The sequence below is a fragment of the Cryptotermes secundus genome, unplaced genomic scaffold, assembly GCF_002891405.2.
Source record: "Cryptotermes secundus unplaced genomic scaffold, Csec_1.0 scaffold310, whole genome shotgun sequence".
Taxonomy (NCBI): Eukaryota; Metazoa; Arthropoda; class Insecta; order Blattodea; family Kalotermitidae; genus Cryptotermes; species Cryptotermes secundus.
Genome location: NW_019734354.1, coordinates 728,296 through 751,131, shown reverse-complemented (window position 1 = coordinate 751,131; position 22,836 = coordinate 728,296). Strand labels below are relative to the sequence as shown.

Genomic DNA, 22,836 nt, shown 5'->3' with positions numbered 1-22,836 from the left:
TTTAAAATTTTAAATTTTAGTATTTATAATATAATAAATTGCATAACATAAGGATACTGCATAAACGGACATGCACAACAGACTCGCAATACGTAAACACTGGTCGGTGTAGGGAGATATAGGAAAGAGGGTGCTTTTAAAGGTACTGTACACCTGGTGATATCCACAATAGCCCGAAACATGCAGTACAAGCAAACTTATTGTGTATCTCTCATTGATCTGTGATTTACTTGTCTGTGGCAAGTGATGATTATGAAAATCTTGAGTGGTGGATTTATAAGAATTTAAATACATTTGTGTAAGTGGTTACCGACAAGTAAATCTGTGTGACACAGACCCCAACACTGAACCACCAACAACCACTAAAGAGCTACCCGATTCAATTGTTTCACTACCCACCTGAAGCATTGGAAAATATCGAAATCGTGACACGATGCCTCAGCAGACTGTTACTCACTACTCGCAGCATCATTTAAACCGAAATCTCCTGAAACCTAGCAAAGAACGGATAGAAATTTGAGGGGAACTGAGAGATATTACAATTTTAGGGGGAAATTTTCGTGTTAGAAAGCTCACTCACCCTGCCCGCTGGTCCCGCTTATAGACACATGTAGAAGATAAAGTAAACCGATGGGAAGTGAAGAAAATAAAGGGATGAAAAGTAGAATTATTTTGTGGTTATGGAACAGAGTAAGAAAATCTACCAGGGTCTGTACTGCATTACGACTGAATTCTGATATTAACTTTTGGAGGGCTGTATTAGAGTGGAATTCTAATATTAATATTGGAAGAGCTACATGAAAACATGCAGTGGAGTCTGAAATTATATACATATTAAAGGATAATTTAAAATGAAATAAATTCTTTCAGATATTAATAACAAAATAAACATTGATAGCCTAATGTTGCCACGTATACGGAGACGTACATAATCCGAAGACAGGATGAAAACATAAAAATAATCAATGCACATCATGTAATTATCATTATCAATACGTAAATATAGTGACACGTCAACGCATTGCCAGGCAACGGCTCGATAAACACCCCGTGATACGAGCACTCAATAATAGGACGAATGTTATAGCTCGTTTTTTAGGCAACAGTCAGCACCAGTGAACTCTCTGGGTAGGAGTCACGTGACTTGTGTTTTCAGTGTGGCCCGCGTCATGCCCAGTGCTAGACAACAGAACTGTAAACACGCCTTCAAAAATAGAAGGTGTTTTCTATGCGTGGTCCGTGCCGAGGGTTTGCAAGGGGACAACAAACATCGTTGGCGAGTATTCGCAGCTGAGAAGCCGTGAGTCAAGGACACGAAGCCGACGTGGAAAAGAGTGCAGAGTGCAGTGCAGAGCAGTGTAGTTAAGAGTTACTTGCAAGAGTGTGGATGTGAAAATATTTTATGTGTAATATTTGAAATTTGTGATTAAGTGATAATTTTATGGTTCCTGTGCTGTAATTGCGTTACCAGGAATGCACTAGTGTGTGTGTGTGTGTGTAACAGTGAATTATAAAGTGTAAAAATAACGATAGCGCAATAATTACGTGTAATTACTGGTGGTGGGTATCAGGAGTAAATAAACCCGTTCATCCAATCCAGAACTCGCCTTATTAGTCACTAATACATGTGAGAATGTAAACAGAAATTTCAGAATTGTAACCCATGTTGTAATGTGTATATCTAGGCAATGACGCGATGAACATCTCGCGTAAGCGCAATGAACAATAGGACGAAGGTTTATAACTCGTTGCTAGGCAACAGTCAGCGCGCCAATGGGCTGGTGAGAAGCTATCACGTTACTGACTTTGTATGGGGTCCGTGAACAAGTCCTCCGGGAGGAACTTTAAACCCTGGGTCCCGTGTCGTAGCTTTACGGCATGTAAAAGAACCTCATGTCTCAAGGAGACTTCTGAGCCAAATTTGTAAGGACATTTCCCGCCCAACAGTAGTTTCTAACGCCTCTGGTAGATGGGGGAAGCATCTAGATACCGTGAGCCAGTAGAGGCCGAACTCGGTGGCTGAGTCGGGACTGATGGCACGCACCAGTACCGGTAGGGTATAGAGACTGGTAGAATATCACAAGGGGACGTACAATAGATCAAACTGGTCGCGGTGCATGGGGAAACCCACCCCCTCCAATAATAATAATAATAATAATAATAATAATAATGGGGTCCGTGCAGCGACCGTTTCTATGCAACGACGAGGTAAACACGGTTCTACAACAATGGGGGCTGTATTTTCTGCGTGGTCGGTGCGGAGGCTACATAAAGACAGTTACAAATACAACAGGTTTCAGGTTACAAGTGACAGTATCAAAGTGGAGAGTCCAGTAAGGTTCAGCAGTTAAGAATGGAGAAAGAATTTTAACCAGGGGTACAGGTCGGCCCGTGTGGATTTAGAGTGTGATTTGTAGACTTCGTTTATATGTAATACTTGGAGTCTGTAATCCAGTGAGGTTGTTATAGTTTCTGTGTTGAGATCCGTTGCTTTGAGACGAATAGTGAAGACTGGGAGTCCTAGTGCGTGTGTAACAGTGAAATGCAAATTGTGTAAATCAGCGATAGCGCTGTATTTAAGTGTGATTAAGATAGGCTGTAACCAAGATGCTAACAAATCCAGTCATCCGAACTTGAACCCGTCATTCTCGTCACGCGTACCCCCCCCCCTACACGTGACAATGTATTTCAATAAGACGCGCAAAAAGAGACTCTCTTTGCACTCTCATGGCCAGTAGACATTCCGGATATGACGTGGAGAGATCCTCAGCCTGTCTTACATGAATATTATAAGGATATTTTAATATATATGATTTCACGTGTTTACTTTATTTTGAATTACCAAGTATTTTAGAATTAACCGTTACAAAGACCAACCCATTAATTCTGTTTAGAGAAATAGTAAGTACTTTTTCTCAAAGCCTTACTAAACACATAAATGTAATATGTGGGCAAAATGCAGGATATTTTAATGTTGAATTAGAGCTTGCAGAGTAACCACCGTGCATTAAGAACTTACACGCTAGGCATCCCCATGCATTCAGTCGACGGTCCTTATTTCGAATACAGTGTTCACCACCGTCACTTGATCCCCAAGGAGGCTAGACCTCCCTTTTGTGACCGTCGGTTCTATCCCGAAAAGAAATGGACTATTTTCCTCTTGAGAATTGCCCTCCTGTGCAGCGACCGGAGGCAGATATGTTCAGATCGCGTGCTTGGCTGGTATATCACCAGCGAGCCGAACCAAACGTGGCTCACGCAGTTGTAGCATCGTAGCGATGCCTCTGTATCGCTGTTTAATGTAGTGGGGAGTTCTCAGACGTATGTAGGGACCTAATGCAAGGCAGTACTTCCGCCACTGGCTCAAAATGATTACATTAGCTTAACCGTGCATAAACTATTCATCTGTGAGAGTGTAAGAGGTCATAATGCATGGACCGAGCGGTGATGCTTCAGACTTGTATTCCGGATGTGGGAACGCTAGTTTAATAGATGAGGTTTCCACGTTCCTCCTCAGTCTCCCTGGGCTAATTTCGAGATAGTACATCAACTTGGTCTCGATTGGCTCCTTCCTACTCATTTCATGTTCACTTGTCAGTCATCCTGTATAGATGTACTGTATAGATGAGTACAGACAGCGTAGTGAATTGCATGATATAAGTCAACCGTCAAACGCGTGGCGAAAGTGCACGAAGATTCGTGTGAGACAACTTCCATTGGTATGTATCAGGTAATTCTTTATTCTGTATTCTGATAATATTCGTTATCCGTTTATTTGTATATTAATGCAGCGGTTTTATATTCTTTTCACCACTTGAAATTCTGATCCCTCCTATTTGAATTTCATTAATATTTCCATTGCTTGTGGGGCATAAAAAGAGTTTACTGGAAATCGGTTGACGTTTCTAACTCCTTCATTGACAGATACATCTAAGAAATTGTCTTTCTTCTTGATAGTGCAGATTAATGTGTAAAATTTAGAAATACTTACTTTAAAATTTCAACAGGAAGCAATCTTACTGAGGACGCCAAAATATTCGTTTCAGAAAAAATATTTTTTTTTTTCAAAAACATACATGTCCTTCGTAAAATGGATAACTGAAATTACCGATTGCAATTTATTAGTAGGCCAACAGCGATTCCTGTATAAATTCTGATGTGTTTTCATCTGATTATTTTGCTAGTTGCTTCTCTATTTGCTGTCATTGTTCGGTTGTAATTTTTGCACTTATCAATGTTATACTCGTTAACAATTGACCTTAAATTGTCATTTCAATCTTTTTCTTCTAGCTCCGCGTCCTTTGTGAGCGCAAGCAGGAACATACAGAAAAAGTATCCATCCATTCATCTATCCATCCACCCATCCACCCAAGCACCCACCCAACCACCCACCCATCCGACTTTTATATATACAATATGAAAGCTTATATATGTGTTATTGAATGATCCGTCGAGGGTATCAACTGATTAACGTTATCTGTCAGACACTGAGAGTAGCCAGTCTTCTTCCATCACAAGAAAAACATAATTGAATGGGTTTATGTACGTAATGCCGTTACACTGGACGCTACATAATCTGAGATGGCTGTTAAATAAACTGCAAACAAAAGAAAATAAATATTGCTACACTCACTTGCCGCACGCGGTAGCGTAGTGGTTGAGGCACTATGCTACAAGCTGGAAGGTCGCCGTTTCAAGTCCCAACTAGGTCATTGGATTTTTTTCAGTCGACATAATCCTTCCAGCCGCACTAGGCCCTGGGGTTTACTCAGCCTCTAACAGAAATGAGTACCAGGAATTAATGAAATAATTTTCCTGGGGAGTAAAGCGCGGCCGGCGCATAAGGCTGACAACCTCACCGCCATCTTAAGCCGATTGTATAGATCAGGGGTCTCCAAATTTTCGAACCGCGGGCCACATTAGGTAATTCAGCACCTTCAACGGGCCGGATAAAATGAGAAATGAATAACTCTAGGTATATGCGTTTTACTGAAAGCACAGACTTTCATAAACTAAATACAAAGTACGTGAGAATAAATTATTGTATATTATTGACAACAGACAGTAGCAGCAAATACTCATATTTTCATCACAAATTATAATAAAACAATTAATGCGAATGATGGAAATCTTTCTGCATTCTTAAAATATGATTAATTTGAGGTTCGAATTTTGAAATGCTAACCACAAGTAGCGACTTTAAATGTTCATCGGATAAATTTGCCCTTTATTTCGACTTGACGTACTTCATCTAGGAAAAAGTTCGTTCTCATAGATATATCCTCCCAAAAATGGAGATAAATTTACAAGCAAATTTCTTTAAATTTGGAAATTGCTCAGAGTTCAGAAATTTATAAAATTCGATCAAATTTCCTTCCTTGTATTTGTCATTAATATGATAATTGTCCTGAAGTTCGATAATTTTCATTTGAATTTAACTTGGGACATCTGCAGCATCACAGTCAAACAGATTTTGAAACAATCTAATTTCCTTAGCACTGGCATCCAAATCAGCAAATCGCTTCGAAATTGTTCTTTCAAATCTGAAATGACTAAATTTGCAAACGAGGAAGGAAATTCAGCTTCACACTTTTTATGCAACTGTGCACAGTATAGAATATGAATAAAGTTACAGTTTTTCACTTGGCTTTCCAGAAGTATCAACTTTGCTCTGAATGCCTTGATAAGTGCAAATAAATCACAGACTATGTTATTTTCACCCTGCAACTTTAAATTCAAATTGTTCATATGGTTCACCAGATCAGCAAAAAATGCTATTTCCAAAGCCACTCAGTATCTGATAAAAGTCGTTCGTGATGATTTTTCTCGGTAAGAAATGTATCAATTTCATTCCTGAGCTGAAAGAAGCGCGAAAGAACCTTTCCACAGCTAAGCCATCGAACTGCAGTATAATATGTCAAGTCAGGAAGCTCGGAATCACATTCACCAGTACTCACTGGAAAATTAGTTCAATTGGCACATTGCTGCACAATTCTTTCGCGGGCCGGATAAAATCACATCGCAGGCCGTAGTTTGGAGACCCTTGGTCTATAATGTGGGACCCTCAACGTCTCACAACCCTATGGGCCTTCACGGCCTGTTACAGGGATAGCTTTACTTTTTTTACTTTTTACCCTCACTTGCCTGGTCAGCTTAGATAAAATTAGGACGCACCAACGTCACTATTATGATTGAATTGAATTAATGGTGATGTGCCCTGTTCCAGTCTCATGAGATCGCTGCTTTTTCTACGTGAAAATGAGGACTGCCTCTTGTAATCCCACAGAGAAACCCCGTCACTATCATAACGCTTGAAAGCACAGTTCAACCTACATTAACATAAAAGTATCTGCTCTTTTCCCACGCAGTGTACTAGTATTTATCGATTTCGTGTGATGCTCACAATAAACAGCGATTATTTTCCTAACGTCATTAACCGACTGCTCTCTGTGATGGAGAGATAGCGTTCCCTGTGAGGCACAAATTTGAGTTTGAAATGCTTTGTGAACGAAGTTTGGATAGGCGGCTTTCGAATATGGTCATGATAGCGAGTTACTTGCAAGATGTCAATTCATAATTGGATGTCATGTCCGTCTGTCCATTGTTCTTACCTTCTGTAAGTTTCTAATCACAGTCAATTTACGAAATAATAAATAAAGTCTAGTAACTATATTAAAATACGTGATAGCTCTAGGTTGACCCTTGGTTGAAATTGCATCAAAACTGTATCATACTCTTTCAGACAAACACAAACAAACAATAGATAGATAGATAGATAGATAGGCAGGGTGATAGGTTGATAGATAGGTAGGGTGATAGATAGATAGGTAAGTAGATGGACGGACGGACAGACAGACAGACAGAGAGACAGAGAGATAGACAGATAGACAGTTAGGCAGGCAGATACCAATATTTTGGAGGGATATGCTGGCTCCTTCTGGGCGTCGTACTGCAGAAACCCATAACTACAGCACTCACAGCCATGAGAATCTCAATCTCGTACTGGCCTTAATATACACTTTTCTGGAAACGATATTATGAGAACTGATAGCAAGAAAGGAATCGAATCTCAAAAAGCATTCTTTGACGAAGCGCTGGAATTCGTGAATAGAATTCGAAACTGAAATACGCATGCATATGAAGTAGGCCGGCTTTAGAATGTAGACAATTGATTTCCGCCTTCCCAAGTGGCCCTGAATATTGCCCTAGAGGACAAATAATGGTTAATAAGGAGAAGGCAATTTGCATCACATAACTTTAGTTTAAGAGACAAAGAACTTAATAAATATAAGAAGGAATAATTAATATTTACCTTTTTAAATTAGTAACTCAAGGAGCCGGGCTAGCGTAGTCTGTATAGCGACTGGCTACGGGCGGTATGTCCGAAGGGTCGGAGTTCGAGTCCCGGTAGGGTGAAGAATTTTCTTTCCCAGCCTCCTATCCAATGGGTACTCGGGGGGTAAAGCGACTGGGGCATAAAGCTGACCACTCACCTCCGACTAGTGACGAGGTCAAGAAAATGTGGATCTATACAACCACTACCCATACGTCTTCATATCGTAGTGCTTAATTAGTTAAGTGCAGGGACAAAAGTCTTTAGGTATTTAAGAGTTTATCTTTCAGAGGGTTGGACCCGGTGAATGCGAATAATCTAGGGGGAAAAAAACAAATGCCCGTCAGATCATATGCCCCTGCACAGATATGGATTTTTTGTCGAAAATAGATGTACCGAGTTTGATAACTTTTTCTGATTTAGGGGAGCACGATCCCTAAATGCAGCTGCAGAAGTGGCATCAGACGCGCACATCAGGGGTCCAAGTTCACGAAATGGAATTTATCGAAACCAGCTTTAGTGGTTGTACCATATTGCGTGAACAACAGTGGTGTACTGAGCAACAGTCTGTTTCTGTAAGAAGGAACGCAGTCAAGATCTGGAACGTCTTTGTACGAATTTTTAAGTGGGGGACAGAAGGTACTCTAAATTGTAAAATTTTCAGTACCTTTTAAAATTGGTTTGCCTCTCTGAGAATGGCTGAAGAGCCGGATTGACTGTATTTGCTTAGTTTAGCGGACGGTTTTTCATTAGGCAGTAGGCCTGGCCATGAACGTTACGGCGTTAACTCATTTAAACCTCATTATTTTCGTTAATTTGTGATTCTGTTTATTTTCATACTTCTAAATGTACTTGCACATCTTCTGTGTGCAGTGACAGATTCTAATTAATTCTGAAGTACTTCACTTCTGCTGTACGCTTCTCACCCTGCGTATGTCAGTTTCTTTTATTTTTGACCCGTATGCAATTAAAAGCCTGTTTAATAAAATATATGTATTATAAAATATAAGTTGAATCTGTCCGTGCGCTTTATTAATTAAGCAGCAAGATATGAAGATGCATGTAGGAATGGATGTATAGCTCCAACTATCTTGAACTGAACATTAGATGGAAGTGAGCGGTGAACTTCACCGTATGACTTATCATCCCCAAGAGGAAGAATCCCCGGGAAGCATTTTACTGTTAGTTTGGTGTGCCTCAGAGTCAGCTTGGACGTTGTGAAAATTTCTCTTGTCTCTACCTGGAATTGAATCCAATTCCTAGACGGTCCCTACACCGACTGAGCTATTCCGGTTGTACATGCGAACAGCTGCATACATGTTATGTAAAATTAAAGCTCTTCCTGTAACAGGCCGTGGAGGCCCATAGGGTTGTGAGATGTCGAGGCTTCCACATTATCTAGACAGTCGGCTCAAAGATGGCGGTAAGGTTGTCAGCCTTACGCTCCGGCCTCCCTTTACCCCAAGAAAAATTTCTGATACTCATTTCTATTAGAGGCTGAGTAGAACCCAGAGTCATAATGCAACTGGAAGGATTAGGTAAATTAAAAACCCAGTGACCTCATCGGAGATCGAACCCTCTAAAATCCATTTCGTCCTTGCTGCAGTTTTACTTGCTGATAGCATTTGAGGTATAAAACTACATAATTAAAAATGTAGTTTGACATGCTAACAGTTTGAACTGGTGTTTGTGTAGACTCCAGTGACATAACGTCTATGCTAAGTTTCGTGAGAATCTGGCAACGTGAGCACACACACACACACACACACCTCTTTTCTTCCCTTAAGCCACGGAAACAGGCCGATACAATGGAACCTGGATAGTTCTCTTGGTATAGCAATGAGACTAGAGGAACACTGGTTCAATTCCCGGGAGTAGTAACAGATTTATCTCCTCTCCAGAGCGCCCAGACATATCCTGCCCCCCTTACTTCAGACTATCCAGCAATCCGCACTCGCTCGAGAGTAAGGCAACCGAGCGTGAAGCTGGCATTCGCCTCCATCTAGTGTCGGAGTAAGAATAAATGGATATATACCTCTGCTCCTCCATCCTTCTTCTTGACTGTTGTTTAATTAAGCATTGGGACAGCTTTTAGCATGTTAAATGTGATGTGTGCAGTTTAATAGCTTTTACTTATTACCGCATTTATGAGCAACGAGATTCACGCTACGGTGCAAATGTAGCATACTTGAAAGGCAAGGCAGTTACACGCAAACTGAAGTAATTTCCGCTTACCTCTGTATTTTATGAATATGTTTATATATATGGTCACCAATGTAAAGAATTATTTTGTTATCCGTTGTAATGTCGTGTGCTTTCATTCATGTCATTAGTGTATCTCTAGGCAATTGGTCTGCGCAGGGCAATCCTTGTAATTGTTCTCGGCTTGTGTTTTTATCAGCTCCGTGGAAACCAGATACAGAACTAATCTTAGTTACTGCATGATTACAACAAAGAACTGTAGCTTTTCAGTTAGTGTCATTCTCGACCATTTCCAATAAAGGTGCGCTTACAATTTATTATTATTATTATTATTATGTTATTATTATTGTTATTATTATTACATTNATTATTATATTTTCTCAGAAATGTTAAAGTTCATAACCTGCATTTTCAGAGAAATATCTATTTCAGAATGGCACAAAATTTTGAAATGTATAACAGTTTATTATTGGATCATTGTGGAAAATGTAACTGAATATAATAACCAACAAGCTTTAATGTGGAGTTTTCGAAGGGTATTCCATTAGTGTTCTTCACCGTTGGATTAATTTGACTGTATTTATATAGCAATTATTCGTCACTAGTATAAACGCTTGAATCTTGATGTGATATCGTGATACTGTCCTAAGCAGAAAGCTGTAGTAGTAATTACAGGTATGGCAGTCGGAAATGATCCTGGGAAATTTTATGATCTCTTTGGAAGGGAAAACTAATTGTTTGATGAGTGGTATATTTATTTTTTAAGAATAATGAGCAACGTGTTAATAGTTTAGAACTCTTGCCATCGTAAAATTTTGACAGCCAGGGACGAACCTCAGCTTCGATATCGACATTGCAGCTTCGAGCTTTGCAGAGAACAAATTTCCATTGTAGACAGTGTGTATATATTCTGAAAAAGTCGTGATTTGTTAAAAATAATTGTGGACCAGTGGAAGATTGCCGGTCACGGTAGCCGAGCCGCCTAAGGCATGCACTGTCTTCGCTCGCTCGGAAGCTGGGATCGTGGGTTCGAATCTCACTCAGGGCATGGATGTTTGTGTGCGTTTTTCTGTGTTTGTGTACAGGTAGAGGCCTTGCGACGAGCTGATCACTCGCCCAAGGAGTCCTACCGAATGTGTAAGATCTAGAAAAACCGAAGTGAACGGAGAAGTTCATGGAGGTAGGCCTAGGCCCATTGGGGCTGTAGTGCCAAGGGGGGGGGGAAGTGGATAGCTTATCTGTGTAAACCGTAATTAGAGGTGGGAAGTGTGTAACTTCAGAGATACCTTTAGAGTTTGCAAGCTGCTATGTATTAATAATTATGGTTGTCTTTATATCCGCTAAAACAACAGATCACGTGAATAATATACACCAAAATAATAGTATTCGTTATTAATTACTCTAGTACCACAAAATATTTCAGTCTCTTAGATCGACATTTCAATTCATACGTCGGCAATATATGAATGACAACTTAAAAAAAATATACATCTTAATTTTTTAAATTTTAATTCTTATTGTATATAATATTAACATATCTTACGCAGTAACTGCCTTTTAAAAGAAGTTATTGAAGGAAAGATAGAGGGGTGGATAGAATTGACCAGAAGACGAAGAAGAGGACGTAAGAAGATGCTGGATGACCTTGGGGACAGAAGAGGATATTCTCATTTGAAGGAGAAAGCTCTAGATCGCATTAAGTGGAGGAACTGTTTTGGAAGAGGCTGTGGACCTGTCGTCTTGACAGATTACTGATGAATGAATGAATAATATTAACAACCACTTACGTGTTAATAATGTCACTTTAAATTTCGATGAATTTCCCTCCTAATTTGAATAGCATTGCCGATCTTCTAATTTTCATACTTCATTTGTAAATTATGAGCACCTGAAGAGGACATAAAGGATGGAAATGTAAGTGGAACTACAAAAATAAATAAATGTTATTATATTTTTGTATATTTTTCCATTGGTTTGTTGTGTTGGTGGATTTGAAGACAATCCTAATTAAAAGATCTCGCTCACATGTTGCATTTGAGATCTTTCAGAATACTAGTAAAGTGAGCCTGCTCATTAATATAGGGCAGAAAATTACAAAATATCCATGGGATAAATGGAGCGTCAAAGTGATACATGAAGTACCTTGGTCCGAGTGCCAAATTACTGAACCACTGACTGATCAAACTATAACTGAAGAAATGTTTATCTGTTCTTTGGTGGTGTTATGGATAAAGAAAATTGTTCTTATGAATAATTTTACGGAATGTACTTCTTATAGAGAGCAGCATCATGTTTGTATTCTATCAAATGTAATAACTGACTGCATGCAGCTAAATCCTTCTTAAAAATTCTCAAGGCGCTCAGCTACTCAAGGGTTTCCCAGCATTTATGGAACCCGAAGGCTCATTACCGTGTTCACAACAGCCATCTTATTCTGAACCATATGAAACCAATCTATAGCACCTCATCCAGTCCCTCTGAGATCCATTTTAATATTATCCTCTCAACTACGACTAACTCTTTGTAGTAATCTGGTTACTTCTGCCTTTCCCTCCATAAACATATGCATTCCTCTTCGTCCTGTGCAGGCTACATGCACTGCCAACCTCATTCTCCTTTGCGTGGCTCAAATGTAATAACAGTAATTGTGTTTTAAAGGTTTCCCTCTGAGATCTTAACGGTCTTGCGAGTTCGCTGTAAGAGTCGGGACCAAAATATTTTTCTTCCCTGGCCGAGTTTGAATTCAATGTATATGTTAGGACGGGTTTTCTCTTTGATCATGTTATTGCTTTCCCTCGAACCTGTTTTCTGTACAGGAATGAGAGAGGACATTCTGGGGAAGGTTTCTGCAGGAGCCGTCCCGGGGGGAGGGTGCAATCTAGCCTCCAGAATTACGTGATAAATTTGTCTTACTCTTGTCTTTCACAAAGGTTTTCTTGAGGCCAATAATAATTTAATTGGGTCACATCCAACTGCAAGAAAGTGGCAATTAACCCTTCCTTAACGATTCAGTGTAACGGAAAATTTAAGGTCGTCACAGTTGAGAAGTCCTAGTGAGTTTAACCACTTTGGTTTGCTTTGTATCTTCAGTCTTTTATGTGGAGAGCTGTGTAACTACAGGAATTATTGTAAGGCTCTATAGAATGTTTCCGCTGCGCTAGGTGACTAAATTGTAACCTATGGAAAATTCTGACGTCGGGTTACCTGAATTGTACATGCCACTGATCCCTCCTTCATTCTATGAAGATGGAAATGTTTAACTGATTCGTGAACCAGAGTCGCCTGCCCGGATGTGACGTTCTCACAGCAGTCATGTGCAGCATCAAAGTGTATATTATTGAAAATTAAGTATGAGGTTACTATCTTCTGGGAAGAAGGCCATGTAGTCCGGAGTAAACCTACTGAAATTTCGGAGGAGTGAACTTTTCCATCTTGAAGGTCAAAAAGCAAGCCAAACAAGAAATGAAGAAGCAGCACTATTTTCCGTTTGCTTGTTGCTGGTTTCTTGCGTAGCTCTCTCCTCGAACCTGATGATGCAGACTGTGCCTTCGTGTTTTAACAGTCTACACGGCGTTACTTCTCAGAAGACACTACTCTTCGTAAGCACGGTTGTGACAACCTTAAATCCAAGATCATTATAAAGCATATTTTGAATGCCCATCTAAACAATACATAGAAAATGAGTTCCTACCTCACAGAAAACACAGTGTTCCATTTACAACGATAATCCTTTTAATGCTGTTTAGGTGAACAGTCGACTTGTATTGTCAGAATCATGCATAATTCCGTGTTTGAAACGCGTGCAGTTTTATATTAAACAAGTCACCCATGCTGTTATCTTCTGTGTTCAAAATCATTTAACGGAAGTTTTAAGATTACGAATAATATTGAAATATATTGAAGCTCTCCTTTATTCTTAATTTAACTTCGTGATATTTAAAACATGAAGGTAGCAACATTAAGAAATTCTGCAGTGGATGCTGCCACACTAATGTTACAAAGAGTACGGCCTTGAAATTGCTGCATGATGCTCAAGTTGATCTATGCCTAGGAAAGTTGAAATTAAGATACCAGCAAATCCAGATATTGAATAATCAACTTAATATTGTTAGAGAAAATGAATGATTGCCGACAAAGGCATAACAAATTGACCTGCCCTACGTAGTCTCAATACAGTACCCATTGCTAACCCCCCCCCAAAAAAATACGAACAAAGTGGAAAATGAAAACTAATTAATCATGCTAATAAATTCATCAAAATTGATAGAGAATCATTTGAAGGTAAGATAAAATAACCCAAGTATAATGTACGACCAGAATTTTTAATGTTATCTCCCCTGGAATATAATAAATGCTCGAATTATACATGAAGACCATATTTATTTAATCCAACTTCCAGCATAATCATAAGGAAACAGTAAGATTGTTTAGGATTTCATGTTCTCACAGCGGCAGTTATAAAGAGTTTCATCTTCTGGGATATACCGCCGTGTAGACAAGCTGAAAGTCAACCAATGCTTCGGACGAACATGTCGCCTCTATTTTCCGAGTCGAGGAATAAGCCAAGTTAGAAACCAGCATCAGGCAGGCCGCAGCACAGCTCTGTTTCCTTCACGCTGATTTCTTTTTTGGTCTACTGTTGAACCCCAGGGTGGAGGCAACATGTTCGTCCGAAACGTCTTTACACTTCCACCGGACAAAATGGCGTTACATCCCACAAGATAGAGCTCTTCAATAGTAAAAGTGGGATTCAGAGTTTTCCCCAATTGGTGGACTGTGTGTATAATTGCATTGTAGATTTGCTGAGATCTTTAGGAAGAACAGACCCAATTTTATAGGCAATCCCGTAGCTTTTCAACTGAAGGTTCACATTGAGGTCATCTTCAAGGTGATGCAGTGTTACATGTCTCCCACAATAGAACAAGGATCTTCAGAAGAACATGACAGGAATGTCGTACTATAGCAATTAAAAAAATTAGCATAAATTAACTTACCAGGATGGTTTAAAATAGGAGCAGACAAGGGCTACAAAATGGGCAGGTGAGAACAGATCGACGCGCAATAGGGTAAGATAGCAAATGCTACAAAAATTAGTCAAGAATCAAATAAATTTAAATGTTTCTTTTATTGACTTTACAACAATGCAACTAACCTGAGACCAACGAGCATTTTTATTCTCACTTAAACTACAATTGCTAGAACTAAACTCTGGGACTACGCCCATCGGTGTGTCCCAGCATCTGGTGTCTTGAGCACAGTGTTGTCGCACCCACTCCACTAGTTACACTAACACGCACTTACACATACAAACGGCTTGAGTCCCTTGAGCCTTCTCGCTGTCCTCCCGTTGTCAAGAAGCGGTATCAGTTCCACGTGATCTTCGTCCTTCTTAGCTATCCTTTTAATTTCGGCAGTGACGATCCTAATGCCAAGATCCCTGTGGATGTCACTATTACGAGCGTACCAGGGGGAATTTACTATTCCCCTCAGGAAATCTCTGTATCCTTTGTATGTTATTCTTACTGGTACATCCCGCAGATGTTTTCCATAAGTCCTGACCGGTTTTATAAACTAGTTGAATGCTGGACTGTGGACAGAGGCCACAAAGAGAGTCTTCCTGGACAAAATTACTTATCTTCGTGTACTCTGTTCCCCACTGTTAGTTTTAACCTTGTGATGATCAGACTTCTTACTTTATTCCATCTTACTGGACATCTCGAAAAGTAGATTTTTGTGATAAGAATTCCTTCAAAGAAATGTCGCACACGCTTTTGGGTTATGTTCGAAATTTTCAGAAAAATTTCCTTGAATGCTCCAAATATGGTGTCATTGTGTTCCAGGCAACACAGCAATTTCCATACTGTTTCAACCTTGAGAGCTGCTTTCTTTGATATTCGGATATGGTGTCTGTTATATGCAGGATGATGTTATGACCTATGCAGAAGATATTGTCACGTGTTGGTGTATAATGCGACAAATAATTTTACGCCGTATTTGAAATAGAGAATTTTATTTCACATTCGCTCTTACAATCTGACAATTACTGCCATCGGCATTATCACAAATACTAGATTGCAAATGCTAGACTACCACTGGAAGGTTGACTGCCTGGCTAACTCGTAACTTGAGTCACACGTCACACTGTAATAAACATATAAATATATCGAAACTAAATTTTTGAAACTCCGTAACTCTGTAACGGTGGACAATCGAACAACTGTTGTTTAGATTCTATGTTTTGAATTTCCTCCTAGATAATATTCTGGTATTTTACCACAAGGCTACTGCCTTGTTATTATTAATATTAATTAATAATTATACCAGAATATTATCTAATTTGAATCCTCCTATATATAGGTTATATTTCCGTTTTGTATCCGACAAATTTCCGAGAGCTGTGAAGAATGACATCGCATTTTAATACGCCAACAAATCAGTGTATTCAAAGATTTAGATGCTTTAATAGTAATTCTTTGTATCATTCGGAACCCTGCGGAGCGCCTACTGAATTCGCTATTTCGTTGATCTGTCTGTAGGTCAGAAATAACTCGAGAATCACTGAAAGATTTCTCATGAAATCTGATACTGCAGAGTTTATTTAAATTGTCGACATATAATCGCAACTGGGAGAAGTGGGACGAAACTAATGGAAGCTTTAAAATGAGTTTCTCTTTGTGTCTCGAGCGTTAGTCGTTAAATACTTATCAGGAAGGAAAATGTTTCTCACAGTATCTATAAAGGTTTCGCTTAAATCTCACGGTATTCAGATAATTGAATCATATGCATGTATTACTGAACTTACATATTCAACAAACAATAAGGGCTTTCTGAACAAAACCCACCTTTAATGAAATCTCTTATCATGGATAAAAATCGAAGTGGCCTTACTGGCTTCTTGAACACTATCCATCGTCCTGTCAATAATTGTGTTAATCGTCACAAACTTAATTAATCGAAGCTTTTCTTTGCTCAGTTTATCGGTCTTTCCTCTCCTTTTGCTCTCACATTTGAGCATAGGGCTGATTTCTCAGTTTCATGATCATTGTTACAGACAGTAGGACTCCTTGGAGAGTGATCAGCTCGTCGCAAGGCCCTCACCCAAACACAGGACAACACAAACATAAAATAAACGCATACACACACGAAACATCCATGTCTTGTGTGGGATTCGAAACCACGATCCCGGCTTCCAAGTGAGCGAAGGCAATATGCCTTAGCCTCCTCGGCTACCGTGACCGGTCGTTTATGGGTCTACATCTATAAAATATATATCTATTTAAAGTATAATTTATCATGGTTTCGAAGTATAAGTTCTTGGTCGTGACTGGTCATTTTGCACGAAACAATTGCGTCAGTGTTTTTAACAAATGATCGCTTTGAAGAAGAAAACAAATATTGTCTTGGCTGAGCTAGACGACGCGAATGGTTTATTTTCTACTTTTAATGTCGTGTTATGTGCTAGGTTATGAGTTTGAAACAATTACGTCCCTTCTACCGAACTCGCCGGTTAAATATATAATTTATATCCCTAGAATCTAATTTACTTTTCCTGCAACATGTTCCTTGAAGCTTGTATACACATAGTTTTCATTTGTTCATTTCTGTTTTACCTAGCTCTACATTTACACGAAAACTGCAGAAGCATTTTAATGTATTTGTCCACCATTCTTAACCAAATATTAATATTACTCAAAACAAAAGTCACAAGAATAAACAGAGCAGTCAGTTGATACAACCATCAGTGAGAACAACGACTGAGTTTTAGATTGTCCTATGTCCGAACCATATGATGGATATCATTAGTCAGATTGGTGGTTGAGTCGTCACCGAAGAACGAAACTATGTAGATATTGTCACGTGATAAGAGTGACAGCACACGGGTTTAGATTGGTACTCGGATGTATTCAACTCTTACAGCTCGGAATTACTAGTAACTATAATGCAACACAAATCACTATAACCCACACCAGTCTTCTCAGCTTGACCCCACGATGTATCGGGTGGGAGACGTCCTGGCATACTCTGATCAACTAACACGGGACCTCCTTCAAAATATCGACACGAAAATGAAAAAAAGAAGAAACAGCTGGATTTACAAACGATCCGGGATATACGGACCCAAAACCACCGCGTTGAAGTAGCAGACACAGGAAGGACCCCCACCAAGAGCTCGGCTTCATGGTCCAGGTCATGGTGCAAACAACACAGGCCACCATACGCGAGGTCAAGGCCCAGGTCAAGCTCGGAGCACACCAGAGGACATGAATCGGCGCAGGCGTGGCGAAGCAATCTAAGCTCAAAAGACCCATATCATGGGCCGAGTTCGCCAGTTCAATAAAGTAGCAGAGCACAACTCCTGAACACCCCGGGGCCGCTACTTGCAGGGCCGGGCCTCCAACGTGCTACACGAAGCTCCCAAAGAATCGGCATGTGAAGGTATACTTGAAGCCCTTGAGTAGCTCTTCGGGGCCCAGCACCTGACCGGCGATTATCGCAATTAGTTCAAAATGAGGACACAACTCCTTGGAGAATCCTTTCAAGAATTTGCTCACACCGCCTAAGAGCTGGCTCATCTAGCCTACACTGCACCACCCAATGATCTTGTAAGGAGAGTGAGAGGCAAGGCGGTCGCTGGTGGGTGAGAGGAAACAGAATTAGAGATCCAGCTCCTTCTGAGAGGAGAGAGAACGGCGAATGATCCTCTCAGACAGGAACTGGGGCTACAGGCCATGCTCCTAGTAGCCAGGCACAGGAAAACGAGTGCCAGGATATTCTAGGGCGCCGGCCCCACAAGGGGGCAAATGAACCTCCGATAACTATCAAGCCCCCAATACGTGGCAATATAATGCATAATTACATATACCTATGTAGTCGGTATAGCGACTAGCTACCTCCTGGAAGAATGAGGAGTAGAAGTTCGAGTCCCTATTCCTCTTGTCCATGTCTAGACCGGCTCTAGGGTCAACCCGATCTCCTATATTATGAGTACCGGGGTTCTTTCCCCAGAGGTAAAGCGGCAGTGGCGTCAATTTGACCACTCACCTGCAGCTAGTACCGAGGTGAATAAAACAGGGATCTGTGCATCAACTTCCCCATACGCCTTCATGGTATAGTGCTTAATTAGTTAAGCACAGGGATAATTTTACCTTTACATTTCTTGACTTCCTGTACTTCCAGTGTTGAACGTGCATATCATAATAACTGCTTCCAAAGGACTGAGCTAGAAATGTGTCTTGGCGGGCACTTTTACATTTTGCTCATGGTGTAAAGAACACAGGGAAACAGATGAAAGTATGAAGGGAGGAGGCAAAATTACCTCTGTGTTTGATGTATTACCCACCGCGCCATGAAGACGTATGGGGGAGTGAAGGTAAAGTTGCACCATTCTTGACTTGGGCAATAGATGGAGAAGAGTGGTCAGCTACACGCTCAATATGCTTTACCCTGGCCACCCCGGTACCCCCTGTTTAGGAGGTTGGGTGGGCCTCAGCGTCGGACGTTGTGGAATAGATAAACATATATTTCCCGTGTCCTAGACCGAACCACGGCCATCCAACCCGTAGTTTGAAGCTATACCGAATGAGATGTCCCGGTTCATTTAATAACAGGAGAGAACTATTTGTTAGTGAAGTGAATTTACTTATTTACCTCAACACCATACCGAGAGGGCATAGATTTATTTTGGAGGCAGGGTCCTACGAATTCCAGAACCAGTTACCATTTGAAGAGGAGTAATCAGCTTTCGATCGCTTGACATCGGAGAAGGGGCTTCGTTATGCTTAGAACAGTACCAGACGGGCTACAGAATGAGCAGGCCTCGAAACTACTACCAAGAAGAGATCCTACAAAGAGCTGAGGACTCATTGAAATATCACGTGCTTTTGCAAGAGTATTCTTGCCTTCCGTAGACACATGTAACCACGTCTTAATTGTAACATTAATTCTTCTCTATCTTATGTCTGTACGCACTCACACCAGACTAACTCAGCACTGGGTTCATATCCGCACACAGACAGAACAGATCAACCCAGCACAGATGTAATAACCGCACATCACCGCAACATACAAACGCGCACACCCAACAAACAGATGCAGCGCAACCCAGTCAATAATTTTGTAAAATTTACATTTTTAAAAGATATTAAATTAAAAATAACACCACATTCACAAGCGACATACTAAGATGACACTGCAATAATTTTAGCAGAAGTGTAGGCAGCTGGTGATGGCCAAGTGAGGCCGAAGCATATTGTCATATCAAAGAACAAAATAAGTGTTGTATTTAAGAGAGTGGTTACACCTGTTTACAATCTCTTGGGTTATTGAGTCAAGAAAAATGTGAAGGGTGGCGTATGTAGCATGAAAACAAAGAATTTAACTAAACCTATAAAATTTGACTTTAAGGCTCGGTGGAAGGGATTATTTGAAACAAACTAGAACGGAATGCGGAAGATGGTTTTGCAATATTTGTGGTTTTCATAGTGATCACTCTTTTCTCTAACAGACATGGTATATTCTGACAAATCTTTACCAAACTTCTAAAGAATAAATTGTCTTTATCTTCCATATATCCTGAAGATGGAAGCGGAGTTTTCCCAGAAACATTGGTAACGATCTATCGGACTGAACCGCATTAATCTTCAATATTTATTTTGGTTTACTGCCGCTCTCAGTGCCTCGCACTGCATGGCACAGGAGGTGGATAGTGAAATGGAAATGCGTCTGCCAGAAAATAATCTCGATAATGCACAAAAAGAAAATGAATTCAATCAAGGTGGATCGACATGAAAGAAAACGGACCTGGAAAGGATCGGATATGGAGATATGGTCTGATTTAAGATAAATCCGCCTTTCCCGGAAAGTACTGAGAAAAATTATGAATGTAAGTCTGGTTGTCCTGCCGAGATACGAACCGGATACCTTTCGGGTATAAGTTAGAGACCTTGCCGTCTCAACCAAAGCGCGTGGAGTGCAAAATATTTTGTATATGCGAAGTAAATGCTGAAGTCGCACAGGAGACTGAATTGACAAAAGTTTGGGGCCTTTTCAGCTTACTTTGGTGTGTATATGCAAGCAGAGCTGAATAACGATCAGATATTCCACGAAGAGATCCTACTGTAGTCTTAGAAGATTTATTAGATTACGATGTTTTTATCACAAACCTGTAATTGCAGTATTCCTGAACATTTCATTCGACATCTGCTCCAGTCTTGGAACAAATCTGACATCTTGAGGGGGGGGGGGTGCGAACTAATATGGTCTCCCCAGAACTTGGCTTAATGCAAACTTAATAAACCTTGCGACTCTCACAGAACGAAATCACAATGAGGAGCAGACGGGCGAGCAGCAGCAGGAGCGAACAAATATGAGAGAATATTGGAAGAGATACAGGGTGCCAAGAAGTATCTCATTTTCTTGAGTTCTTGAGTTTTACTTACGGAATGAGGAGGTGGCTATTTAACCCTGCTTGCTCCTAAATAATTATCCACACTAAAACTGTTTTCTCTTTCCAACACTACAACCGGTAGAACTGTTCTAGCCTCCAGCGTAAGCATTTGCATTTGCATGCTCGTTTTCCACTGTAGCCAAAACTTAAAGAGAACGTGGCTGTTAGTTATATTGAGGCGAATATTAAAGGCATATCAGAATACAGAGTGGGGCATTAAATGATACCTTTAAGTTGAAATATCGAAGGGCAAATCGAATTTGAAACAAATTCACATCCGTTCTGTAGAGCATAACTAAGTACATCAATGAACAATATTGTCTTCTGGGTTGTAGAGTTATTGAGCTACTTAGGAGATGTTTCTGATAAACATATAGCTTCCGTCTTCATGGTTTGCCTTGCTGTTTGCTCCCGCTTCATTCTTTCTTGGCTTACTCTCTAATTCTCTCGATGGAGTAGTTATGCTCCTCCGAAACGCAGGGTTATCTCCGAACTACACACCGTCACAACATCGCCGTGGGAACCTCATATATGACAATATGTTAGAAATATTTATTCAGTTCTCTCGATTCGTTAAAAGAAAAAAAATATTTCATACTTGAAGTGTTAAAGGTAGCCGGAATACTGGCAACCTTGACTGAAGTTCTTCGTGATTTTCCCTAAGTTCCTCCAGGTAAGTTGCTGCATGCGGTAACGTAGTTGGTTGAGGCACAAGGCTACAAGCCGGAAAGTTGCGGATTGGAGTCCCTATGAGGATATCTTTACTTTTACCCTCCAGCTAAGTGCCACCGTAGTACTTGATTAGTGCACGACCGCCTCCTTCCAGATCTTTTCAAATTCATCACTCATATTTCATGTTACCATTCACCGCTATGCAGTGCAGTTAGCGACAACCAGCACAAATTTCCCTGCTTAGTCCAGCCGCACTTCAAGCACACGAATGTTTAGAGGATGTTTACGGTACCGCTGAACATGATGAATGCTTTAGTCAGTCAGCCCCCGCATGTGACTGAGATTGAGCAGTGCGCATTGACGTATTGGGGGATATCTCGCCAGCAGATTGGACATATGAAATTCACATCCATCATCCGGACAAACGAGAAAACAGGCAGCGTTATAATGGAACTCCTTCGGGTTTACACAAAAAGTACCCTTAGAGAACATCTGCATGGAATGCGCTCCTCGGTGTACAGACCGTACAGTAGGTGGTTAAGGTTAGATTTAGCGTCAGCCATCGATTTCACAGCATTGGCGCGGCGTCAGTTAGCATCCTTTTGGCCTGCCTCAGTCGTTACCTGAGCATTCAAAAGGAATTTAGCCCTTTAACAGTCATACTCTATGTACTATTTGCTTTTACTCATATATTGTGACGTATCGACCCACTGGTAGGCAACACCTGCAACACACAAGCAGCCAACAATAAGGTAGCAGTGTTTTCTGTGTTCTGCGCGGCTACTGTTACTATGGAACGCGCGATACACACGGCCAACACTAATGGGGCTGTGTTTTCTGTGCTGCGTGGTCAGTGACGCGACTCTTGTTTGAAGGAACAAGAGAGTGAAGACAATGAGAATACAATAAAGAACAACAGAGAATATGAGTGTGAGAATTGAGTTCAGTTTTCGGTAGGAGATAGCCACGGGAATTTAGTAGTTGAAGAAAAATTAGAAGTCAACTTGTGAAGACTTAGTGTGTGATTAGAAATTTGGTCACAGTGAGATTGTTTTAATACCGTTACCAGGATATGACTTCTCAAACCTGAGAATCTTTGTGCGTGTATAACGGTGAAATGTGAATTGTGTAAATCAGCGATAGCGCTATACATATTGCTTGTAAGTACGAGTTGATTATAATA

The 22,836-nt window shown here is 40.4% G+C and overlaps 1 protein-coding gene across 5 annotated transcripts in view; it reads left to right on the top strand.

Annotated features, from left to right (window-relative positions):
• The window catches only part of LOC111868839 (agrin), a 922,237-nt gene that overhangs the window by 441,607 nt on the left and 457,794 nt on the right, over positions 1 to 22,836 (top strand). The window lies entirely within an intron of this gene.